Source organism: Triticum dicoccoides, chromosome 3A, assembly GCF_002162155.2.
Source record: "Triticum dicoccoides isolate Atlit2015 ecotype Zavitan chromosome 3A, WEW_v2.0, whole genome shotgun sequence".
NCBI classification, from domain to species: Eukaryota; Viridiplantae; Streptophyta; class Magnoliopsida; order Poales; family Poaceae; genus Triticum; species Triticum dicoccoides.
The window spans coordinates 15,302,222-15,313,006 of record NC_041384.1 but is presented as its reverse complement, the minus strand read 5'-3'; positions in this window follow the sequence as shown (position 1 = coordinate 15,313,006).

Sequence of the window (10,785 nt, the reverse complement as noted above, 5' to 3'; positions counted from 1 at the left end):
GGCCTTCAATCCCTTCACTCTGACACCGGCATGAGGGCACACCAAGTACCCAAGGAAAATCCCTCGAATGCAACTTGTTTTCTTCTTCTTTTGTTGAGGTCAGCGCACTTGGGCATAGTGTGCAACATGATTTGCCAGTGGAAGAGTTTTAAAAGTTTCACTGGTTCGACCATGAAAGATCACATTGGCATTGAGGACCTCAACTTCTCGGTGGAGGCAGGGCCAGAGGTGGACCAAGAGGAGAAAGGTGGTTGAGGTCGAGATTGCAACACGAAGAAGAAGCTTGGAAGATTGAGCAATTTCAAGTTGGAGGAGGATATAACATTGTGCTATGCATGGGTACTGTGATGTGAGACCGTAACGAGACCTATCTCCAAGGCGTCGACAAGCTGCTGCGGGTGGAGGAGCACATGCATGGTGTCGGTGACTAGCAACAGGAACATCGTAGGATGCATGTCCTTATTTATTTTTAATTCAAGAGCTTTATTGATTACTCGGCAGTAATACATCGCGGGCATCTTCGAGCAACTTTACTAGTCTGTTTAGCATAGTAATGGCCTAATGGGTAGCCATGTTTGCCTCACATTGTAGGATGAATGATTGAACAACATAAATTTGAATAGCTGCCGCTATGTTGACTACAACTTACCAAAAACCAGGTACAACAAAATACTGGTTGTCGCGCATGCTATTACCCTAGCATTAAAAAGCCATCATTACTTATTAATCAAGTACTACTCCCGTTTCAACAAATTCTAACTAAACTTAGATCAGAATCACATGTATTCTAACTAAACTCAGATCACATGGAAACTTTTTCCTGGCGATGCAGATCTTGAGGGACATCTCCTTGGCTGGCCCAGCCCAAAACATGCGTAGGCGGCACAACAAAGATGAACAACAACTTCTCCATGTCTACCTCGTCAGACCTGTGGCTACCCGTCACCGCATTCGTGTGCACCATACATCACCATGGGAGCAACAACAATTGATGTCGATGAAGATGGTGATGATTCCCCCCTCCGACAGAGTACCTAGAAGGATTTTGTAGATCAAATCGCCTCGAACCGCAAAGTGGCATCAGCGAAAAATTGCATGATAAATGTTTCTTAAGTTGTTTGGGTATATATAAGCCAAGGGGAGCCAAGGGGGCAGAGGTAGACAAGGAAACCTGGTGGGTTCAGGGCCCCACTCTGGGCATCCTGCACCTAGATGCACATGCCCCCTAGGCCCTGGGCTTCTAGCTTCTAGTCTCTTCCGGTCCTGAATTAAACTCCGCTCATATTTTGATTTTTATTTCCCGCGATGGAGAATATCCATTTTTCGTAAAACCAAAAACACTAAAAAAACATAAACTCGCACCGGAAACTTTATTAATACGTTAGTCCAAATAAACTTTAAATACTGCAAAGAATGGTAGGAATATAGCATGAACACTATAATTATAGATACTCTTAGGACATAATAGTAGGCCGACATCTGCTTATTGACGAGCGGCTTAATCGTTGGTGGCGAGGTTAAGTAACCACCAATAGATAGTCAATATGTAGTAGTGGACCGCTCTTAACTAGTGAGGGTGAATACAGATTTGAGGGTCAACCACATAACCTTATTTACTTTGTAGAAGAACAAATGTTAAACAAAATTCCTAATGGAGCGATAGTTAATGTATATATGTGAAGGAAATATGCCCTAGAGGCAATAAAAAAGCTATTATTTATTTCCTTATATCATGATAAATGTTTATTATTCATGCTAGAATTGTATTAACCGGAAACATAATACATGTGTGAATACATAGACAAACAGAGTGTCACTAGTATGCCTCTACTTGACTAGCTCGTTGATCAAAGATGGTTATGTTTCCTAACCATAGACATGAGTTGTCATTTGATTAACGGGATCATATCATTAGGAGAATGATGTGATTGACTTGACCCATTCCGTTAGCATAGCACTTGATCGTTTAGTTTGTTGCTATTGCTTTCTTCATGACTTATACATGTTCCTATGACTATGAGATTATGCAACTTCCGTTTACCGGAGGAACACTTTGTGTGCCACCAAACGTCACAACGTAACTGGGTGATTATAAAAGTGCTCTACAGGTGTCTCCGAAGGTACTTTGGGTTGGCGTATTTCGAGATTAGGATTTGTCATTCCAATTGTCGGAGAGGTATCTCTGGGCCCTCTCGGTAATGCACATCACTTAAGCCTTGCAAGCATTGCAACTAATGAGTTAGTTGCAGGATGATGTATTATGAAACGAGTAAAGAGACTTGCCAGTAACGAGATTGAACTAGGTATTGAGATACCGACGATTGAATCTCGGGCAAGTAACATACCGATGACAAAGGGAACAACGTATGTTGTTATGCGGTTTGACCGATAAAGATCTTCGTAGAATATGTGGGAGCCAATATGAGCATCCAGGTTCCGCTATTGGTTATTGACCGGAGACATGTCTCGGTCATGTCTACATTGTTGTCGAACCCGTAGGGTCCGCACGCTTAAGGTTTCGATGACAGTTATATTATGAGTTTATGAGTTTTGATGTACCGAAGGAGTTCGGAGTCCCGGATGAGATCGGGGACATGATGAGGAGTCTCGAAATGGTCGAGACATAAAGATCGATATATTGGACGACTATATTCGGACATCGGAAAGGTTTCGAGTGATTCAGGTATTTTTCGGAGTACCGGAGAGTTACGGGAATACATATTGGGCCTTATTGGGCCATACGGGAAAGAAGGAAAAGGGCCTCAAGGGTGGCCGCACCCCTCCCCTTGGTCTGGTCCGAATTGGACTAGGGAAGGGGGCGCCCCCTTCCTTCCTTCTCCTTTTCCCTTCCTCTTTTCCTATTCCATATGGGAGGTGGAATCCTACTAGGACTAGGGAGTCCTAGTAGGACTCCACACTTGGCGCGCCCCCTCCTAGGGCCGGCCTCCTCCTCCCTTGCTCCTTTATATACGGGTGCAGGGGGGCACCCCAAAGACACAACAATTGATCCTTGAGATCTATTAGCCATGTGCGGTGCCCTCCTCCATGATAATCCTCGATAATATTGTACCGGTGCTTAGGCGAAGCCCTGCGATGGTAGAACATCAAGATGGTCACCACGCCGTCGTGCTGACGGAACTCTTCCCCGACATTCTGCTGGATCGAAGTCCGGGGATCGTCATCGAGCTGAACGTGTGCTAGAACTCGGAGGTGCCGTAGTTTCGGTGCTTGATCGGTCGGGCCGTGAAGACGTACGACTACATCAACCGCGTTGCGCTAACGCTTCCGCTTCCGGTCTACGAGGGTACGTAGACAACACTCTCCCCTCTCGTTGCTATGCATCACCATGATCTTGCGTGTGCGTAGGAATTTTTTTAAATTACTACGTTCCCCAACAATATGAGGTGAAAGATCATCATGGGAGAAAACAAAGGGAATGTAATAAATCTCATTTTCTTTTGCAATACCAACCTCCTTGGGTATTTTCATTGTATCTCAATTTGATAATGTTTTTCTTTTGCAGGTTGTGGTTTATATTGGTTGAAGAATATGTCAATGTTCACTTTTGCAACTTCGGAACAAGATACATTCATATTGATGTAAACTATTTTGTCTCAAATGGTTAGTTTTCTTCCGCTTTTCAGTTAAATTGCTTACCTTGTAGAGAATGAAGTGATTATGCCCATATTTTTGTTTATATGGATGCCTGCCTTATTCATACATTTTTGCCCCTCTCAAGTCTTTCTATGGATCCCCTAGACGGTTGTCCAGGACCAAGTGACGAGAAGAAAATGAAACTGGCAGTACATGCCAAAAGTGTTTCGTATATTTTTCAACACACGCCGGACATTTTTCAAGGATGTCACATTTTTTTAAAATTGATGGTCATCTCTTAAGTGTTTATGCATATTTTCAGATGACACAATTTTTGTAGTATTTTAAGAAGATTGTTTAGAAAAATGCATAGATTTTTTACATTTCATGATCATTTTTCTAAAATATCATGAACACATTTTTAAACGTGTGAACATTTCTAGAAATATTATGAAAAAATTTCTGAATGGTACAAACGATATCTACAAAGTATATAATTTTTTATATATTTTCAGGAACTTTTTTTGTGAATATTTAATAAATGTTGTGAACATTTTTCAATGTGTGATTATGTTTTAATGAAAAATATTTTTTTAATATACAATCGATTTTTTTAGTTACGTGATTGATTTTTTTAATAAATACACGAACTTTTCTAAATACATGGTCAACATCTTTTAATCACACAGTGAAATTTTAAAAACGTATCATAAACATTTTAAAAATTCTTTTTAGATAATATAGGAGCACTCTTATAAAAATTTCCTGTCTATTTGTTAGAACATTTTAAGAAAAGGATTTTTTAAAATGGAAGAGAAAAAGGCGAATGTGCACTTATCTGGTTATCAAGCGAGGGGAGGTTATGTATGTGCATGGCTATGTCTCTAGTGGGCCAGCCCAGTAGCAGGTTTTTGCATTTCTTCCCTCTGCTTTGTTTTTTTCCTTGTTTTCATTTTTCTTGCCTTTTTTCTTTTGTTTATATTTTAAGAAATTCTAAAATACATATATTTGACAAAATTTACTTAATTTTTGAATAAGATATTGTGCAGCGCGTTTGTGCAACTTAAAAAATGTTAATCATGTATATGAAAAATGTTATAGAAGTAATGTTTCATATGATTAAAAAATGAACAATGTGTATCAAACATAGTTGATATTAAAACACATATATTTTAAAAATGCTAATCACGTATTTTTTGAAGATGAATAAGAAATGTTTTTTGATGTATACTAAAAATGAAGATATCAAAAGGAGATATTGAAAACTAATAACCATGTATTTTTAAAATGTTAAACATAAAAATGTTTATGATGTATACGTAAATTATACATTGTCTGTGAAAAAAGGTAGATATGTGTTGAATAAGACAGAAAGAAGAAAAAATAGAAAAGGAAAAAAAGGAAAAAAATCTGAAGTAAACCAAAGAAAAAGGTGGAACAAAGGGGAAATGGAAGAACCGCATGAATACAGAGAAAGAAACAAAATACCAAAGAAACTGAAAAAACCAAAAGAGATCCTAAGAAAAACTGAAAAACCCAATTTGAAACAATGAAAAACACTCAAACCAAATGATACAGTACTAGGTCGGGCCAGTAATGCCGCCTTGTACGTGAGAAAAAATACGCCTCGGTGTGGGCGGCATATAGTTTCCGCGGTTATATATATACATCGCCTGTAACACACAATGAGACGCGTGTAAATGAGCCAGGCCCAACACATAATGGGCGTGTTTGGCAGCCGTAGCAGCCGGCCCTGGCTTAGCTGAGCCTGGCTCAATGGAGGCTGGTTGACGAAATGCAGGCTGAAAACTAACGTCTACAGATTGTTTGGTTGCCTGCATCTACTCTTTTCGCATTAGGGGTGCAATTTTGGCATAGCGTTTGGTTGCTTGCATTGGCTCAGCTCACGCAACTACACGGTGTTTGATTATATACGCGGGATATGATTAAAAGCTAACACTTACACTTAACACACACTGTGCCTTGCAACTGCAGTGGACGGTGGCTGCGGCGTCGCGTCCTTAACAATGAGCACAGACTCTCGGACGAGCGTTCTTGCCGGCACCGCGGTGAACTAGTTGCTAGCGTCGCCGCCGAAGAGAAGTCCATGAAGAGGAGCGCTGGGGCAAAGGACGGGGTAGGAGAAATGCAGTGCATGTTACCATGGCGATTGCGGTGGATGGTGGTCGTGGCGCCGCATCCGACACGACATGCATGGAGTCGTTCGCGAGCGACTCCGTCGGCGATGCGGCGAACTAGTTGCTAGCCTCGTCGCTGTTGCGAAAGTCCGCACAAAGATAGTGTACAGAGGAGGAGAAATGCAGTGCTCATGCCATGACAACGTCAGTGTAGTAGGACGAGAGAGAGAGGAGGCCGAGATGACCGACGCCAGTGACAAACCCAGTGTAGTAGGATGCGGGCAAGGAGGTCAAGAGGAACGGCGTCGGGGTCGAAAGGGATGAATAGGAGGATTGTAAGACACAGGACAGAGAAGAAGAAATGCAATGTGCACGTAATTGCGGCTTTGATGCAGTAGGATCGCCGAAACAGAAAACTTACAACACGACTATCGTGTGGAATTTTGTGATGAAGCTGCCGGTCAAAGAAAATTTCAAACGGTCGACCGTACGCGACGAATTTGACAAAATTCGTCCAAAATAGCTTCAAACATGAACACAAAATTGAGCATTTACGGTCGATGAAACTATGAACCGATCGCGAAAATGAAATCGTAATATCGAAGTGCATCTTTTTTGTGTAGAGTTTAACTCGAATCGAAGCACCGTGGTATAAATTAGAAGGGAGAAGTAAGAAATGAGATTAGGGAGGAGGTTAGTGGAGGTGGAAGAAGAAGCACTTAGAGAACTAGCATCCCTCCACCCTCCTCTCATGCAAGGGGCCAAGACATGTGCGCTCGATGTGGCTCAGCTCAGCCTGACTCACAAGAAACTGCCGATCTGAGCGTGCCAAGCGAGCCAAGCTCAGAGGCACTTTAAGTCCCGCACGCCCAACAGCAAACGTAGGTAACCAAATAGCCTAAGTTTTTTTCGCGCGGGTTTGATTGGGCTTTATGCGGACAACCAAACACGTCCAATGAGACGCGTGTCTCCCAAGGAATAAAAATAAAATAAAGAAAATCAAAGAAAACAAGGGAATAAAGTGAAAACAGACGAAAACTAAGAAAGAAAAAAAATAAAAATCTGAAAGAAAAGCCCCAAAGAAATACTGAGAAAACTAATGTAAAACAGTCAAAGCAATGATACACTATAGCGTCGGGCCAATAAGTCCGTCTTAAATGTTGTTCACAATCTTAAAAGCTCAAGGATTTTAAAAATTTTCCATTTTTCCAAATCCGTTCACACATTCAAACAACGTTCATGTTTTAAAATTTGCTCACAAATTCAAAAACTGTTTGGAAACTTCAAAAAACCTTCCTGTTTTTCAAATTTGTCCACAAATTCTTCAAATTTTACCTTTTTGATATTTTTTCACAAATTCAAAAAAAAAAATATCATGTTTTCGAAATATGTTCGCCAACTCAAAAAATCCTCAGGGGGGATTCCGAAAAATGTTTTGAGTTTTTTGAAAAAATCTTCGTAAGTTCAAAAAAAAAAAATCATGTTTTCACTTTTGTTTGTCAAAAAATCTTTAGAAAGTTTTTATGGAAATTTCGTGAACTGGTTTTTAAGTTTTGTCGTCGCTGTTAGTTTCTTTTAGTTTCAAAACAGGTTGTGGGTTTCATGCGTATCGCAAGCTGTTTTTGCTATTTTTACCCCACGAAGCAGAGTCACCCAAATGGGCAGGCCTAGGGTGAGCTGCGCTCTGTGTGAATGCGACACTCCTTGCCGCAGTAAGCGGCATATGGGAGGACCTGGTCTCTAGGGGGACCGAGGATGCTGCTACCAATCCGTCCTAGTTCCGTTCGTGATAAGTTGTAGGTGCTGGTCGTACCGAAGGCGACTCAAACCAGTTTTCCTTAAGTTTTTTTTTCTTATGTCGTTTTCGTTTTCTTTTTTTGTTCTCCATTTTTTCAGTAATTTTCATTCTATTTTGCACTTTGTTTCTTCGTTATTTATTTATTTTTATTTTTTAGTTTTCTTTGTTCTTTTGGTTACTATTCTACATTTTTTGCATACATCAACAACATTATTCTAATTCACATCTAAGATTTTGCCAATACAAATTGACCACGTTGTTAATACATGGTCAACCTTGTTTCTAGACATAATTTTGATATTTTTCAAATGCTTGATTAACATTTTCAAATATATGATTAGTATTTTTTAATAAATTGCAACATTTTTCTAAATATTTTTTACAAATATTTTAAATTCTAGTTTAACATTTTTAGTTCATGCTCAACATTTTTTATATACACATTTAACATTTTCAAAACGCCTGATTAATATTTTTCAAACCCTGGTTCAACATTTTTTAAATGGTTGATTAAAATTTTTATATACATGATCAATTGTTTTTAATACATGGTCAACATTTTTTCCTATACACATTTAAAACTTCCAAAATTATTGATGAACATTTTTAAATAGTTGTTCAACATTTTTCAAATGCTTGATGAACATTTTCTTATACATGATCGATTTTTTAATAAATTTTTAATACATGGTCAGCGTTTTTTCTTTACACATTTAACATTTCCCAAATGCTTGATTAACATTTTCCAATACTTGTTCAACATTGTTTTTCAAAATGGTTGATCAATATTTTATATACATGATAAAAAAATCATCATTTTTGTAATACAAGATCAACAATTTTTCTATACACAATCAACATTTTCAAAATGCTTGATTAATGTTTGTATACATATTCAACATTTTCCAAATGCTTGAGTAACATTTTGCAAATACTTGTTCAACATTTTTCAAATGTTTTTTTAAGAATCTTTTTTGTAATAAATCTACAAATCTAAAGTTAAAATCTAAAACAGAAAATAGAAAAACGAATCCCAGCAAAGGCTCTTTCCGGCATGAAAAAGAGCCTGCCGCGCGCGTATGCCGCCCCATCCCGGTCTAAGGTGGACTCGCTTTATTATCGATTACAGGCCTCCCTTTACCTCACAGAGCGCTGTAAATTGCCCAACGCACAATGAGACGCGTGTCTCCTAAGGGTGCACGCAATTTTTTCACTTGCTCTTTTGCGTCTCTCTCTGTTTTATTACCTCAAATGAATATCTTTGTCGGTTTAATTTTAATTTCTATTTTTTAATATTAAAAAGGTTCCTTGATTTGGAAAAGTTTACACATACAAAAAGTAATCATGAATTAAAAAAAGCACTCGCGAGTTTGAAAAAATATTCACAGATTTTCACGCATGGAATAAAAGTTAACAAATTAAAAAAATGTGACTAATTTAGAAAAAGGTTCATGAATTAAAAAAATGGTCACAAATTCATAAACAAAAAATTCAAGAATTTGAATTAAAGTACATGATTTTGTTGAAAAATGTTCCTAAATTTGAAAAAGGCCACGAATAGAAAAACAGGAAAAGGAAAGATGAATGAAAAATCGAAAGAAGATATTAAACGTAAAAAAAAACTTTTGTAACCTTCCCAAAACCAGGTGGGTGGTTTGAGAAGATTCTAAAAACCGGCAAAACCCTCCTCCTAGTGAACAACTTCCTTCGCTAATCAACCTGCCCAAGAGGTAGCGCTAATTCCTCCCAAAACCTGCCCATTCCTAATATCGCTTTAGTGTCTAAATATTTTTTTGGTGAAGGCCTCCAAGTCGCACGCAAGTGAGTGGGAAGGACCCTTCACAACCTGCCTCGCCGCCCGCCTTTCCGCCGCCGTGCTATGGTCACCGCTTCGTCGGGAATGCAGTCTAAAACCTTGGCGTCAGCCCTTGGCACCGGCTTCTTGCCTTTCGCCGCTCCAACGACTGGAGAAAAGGCCGCAATTTTCTTTCTTCTTGATGTTGGTTTTCCGGCAGCGAATTCGATCGATGGATTGCATGGTTTCAGTTGTTGATCTACTTGATGGACACTTTTTCATAGAAAGTTAGGATTCAAGATTTTAACATGTGAAAGAGTTGCTAACGTTTGCTTGCTGGTTTATTTTGTCATGAGGGGGTGGTGATGTGTGTGTGTGCACGCGTGCGCTCGTGTGTTATAATTTGGTGCAGGTTCATGATGTTTTAGTACTAGTTAGTTTAATTTCGCGACCATTGGTTGCCCAAACTTTTCTTTGCTCAACCCAAATTACCTGGACCCTTCTTTGTGAGGAACAAAAGCATGTAAGGTAATAACAAAGTTTGGATTCCCTACCCAATATGTTATATCTTTTGATCTAATTTTTTGCTTTGTAGATGGAGTCTGAAAGTAGCAAGGTTGATCCAAGCAAGCCAACAACGTCCAACCCAAATGAAAGCAACTTCCAGGGATCATTAACATGGGATCCGCCATGGCTAGGTACGGTTAGGGTTTTCATTTTCATTTTAACTTATAGCCTGGAGCAGACCCAAAATATTTGAGTTTGGGCGAGTGCGGGATCCATAATACATCACTCGGAGAAGAAGGATTGAAAGTGCAACTAATCCTCGGGTGGTTTTGGTAATTCATAGCTTATTGAACTAATATCCATTCAAGTTAAATATTTCAGAAAGTTCAATGATTGGCATGGCATGGACTAGAGATGTGGACCCCTCAAAATGCGAAGGACAAAGATTGGCAAAAGCTCAAGACTCTTCATTTTCATTCTAGTGATCCAAGATCACATTGAGTCCATAAGAAAACCAATACTATTAAAAGGGGATGGGATGTTGCTAAATGGTCTAGTTGCTCAAAGTGCTTAGTGATATTGCTCCATAACCCTCAGCCACTTTCTCGTTTCCAAATATGTCCAAAACCCAAAGTCAAACTCGGCCCTACCAATTTGATCTATCCGGCGCCACCGAGTTCTTTTGACATAGCCACTGCCAGAAACCCTAGATAATTTGGTCTCACCGATATGGATCTCAGTCTTACTGAGATGGCATTGCAAACTCTCTGTTTCCCTTTGTAACGTTTCGGTCTTATTGAAATGAGCGATCGGTCCCACCGAGTTTGCAATGCAAACTCTCTGTTTCCCTTTGTAACGTTTCGATCTTACCAAAAAGAGTGATCGGTCCCACCGAGTTTGCCTGATCAACTCTCTGTTAACTCATTGCTGAAATCGGTCTCACCGAGTTCTTG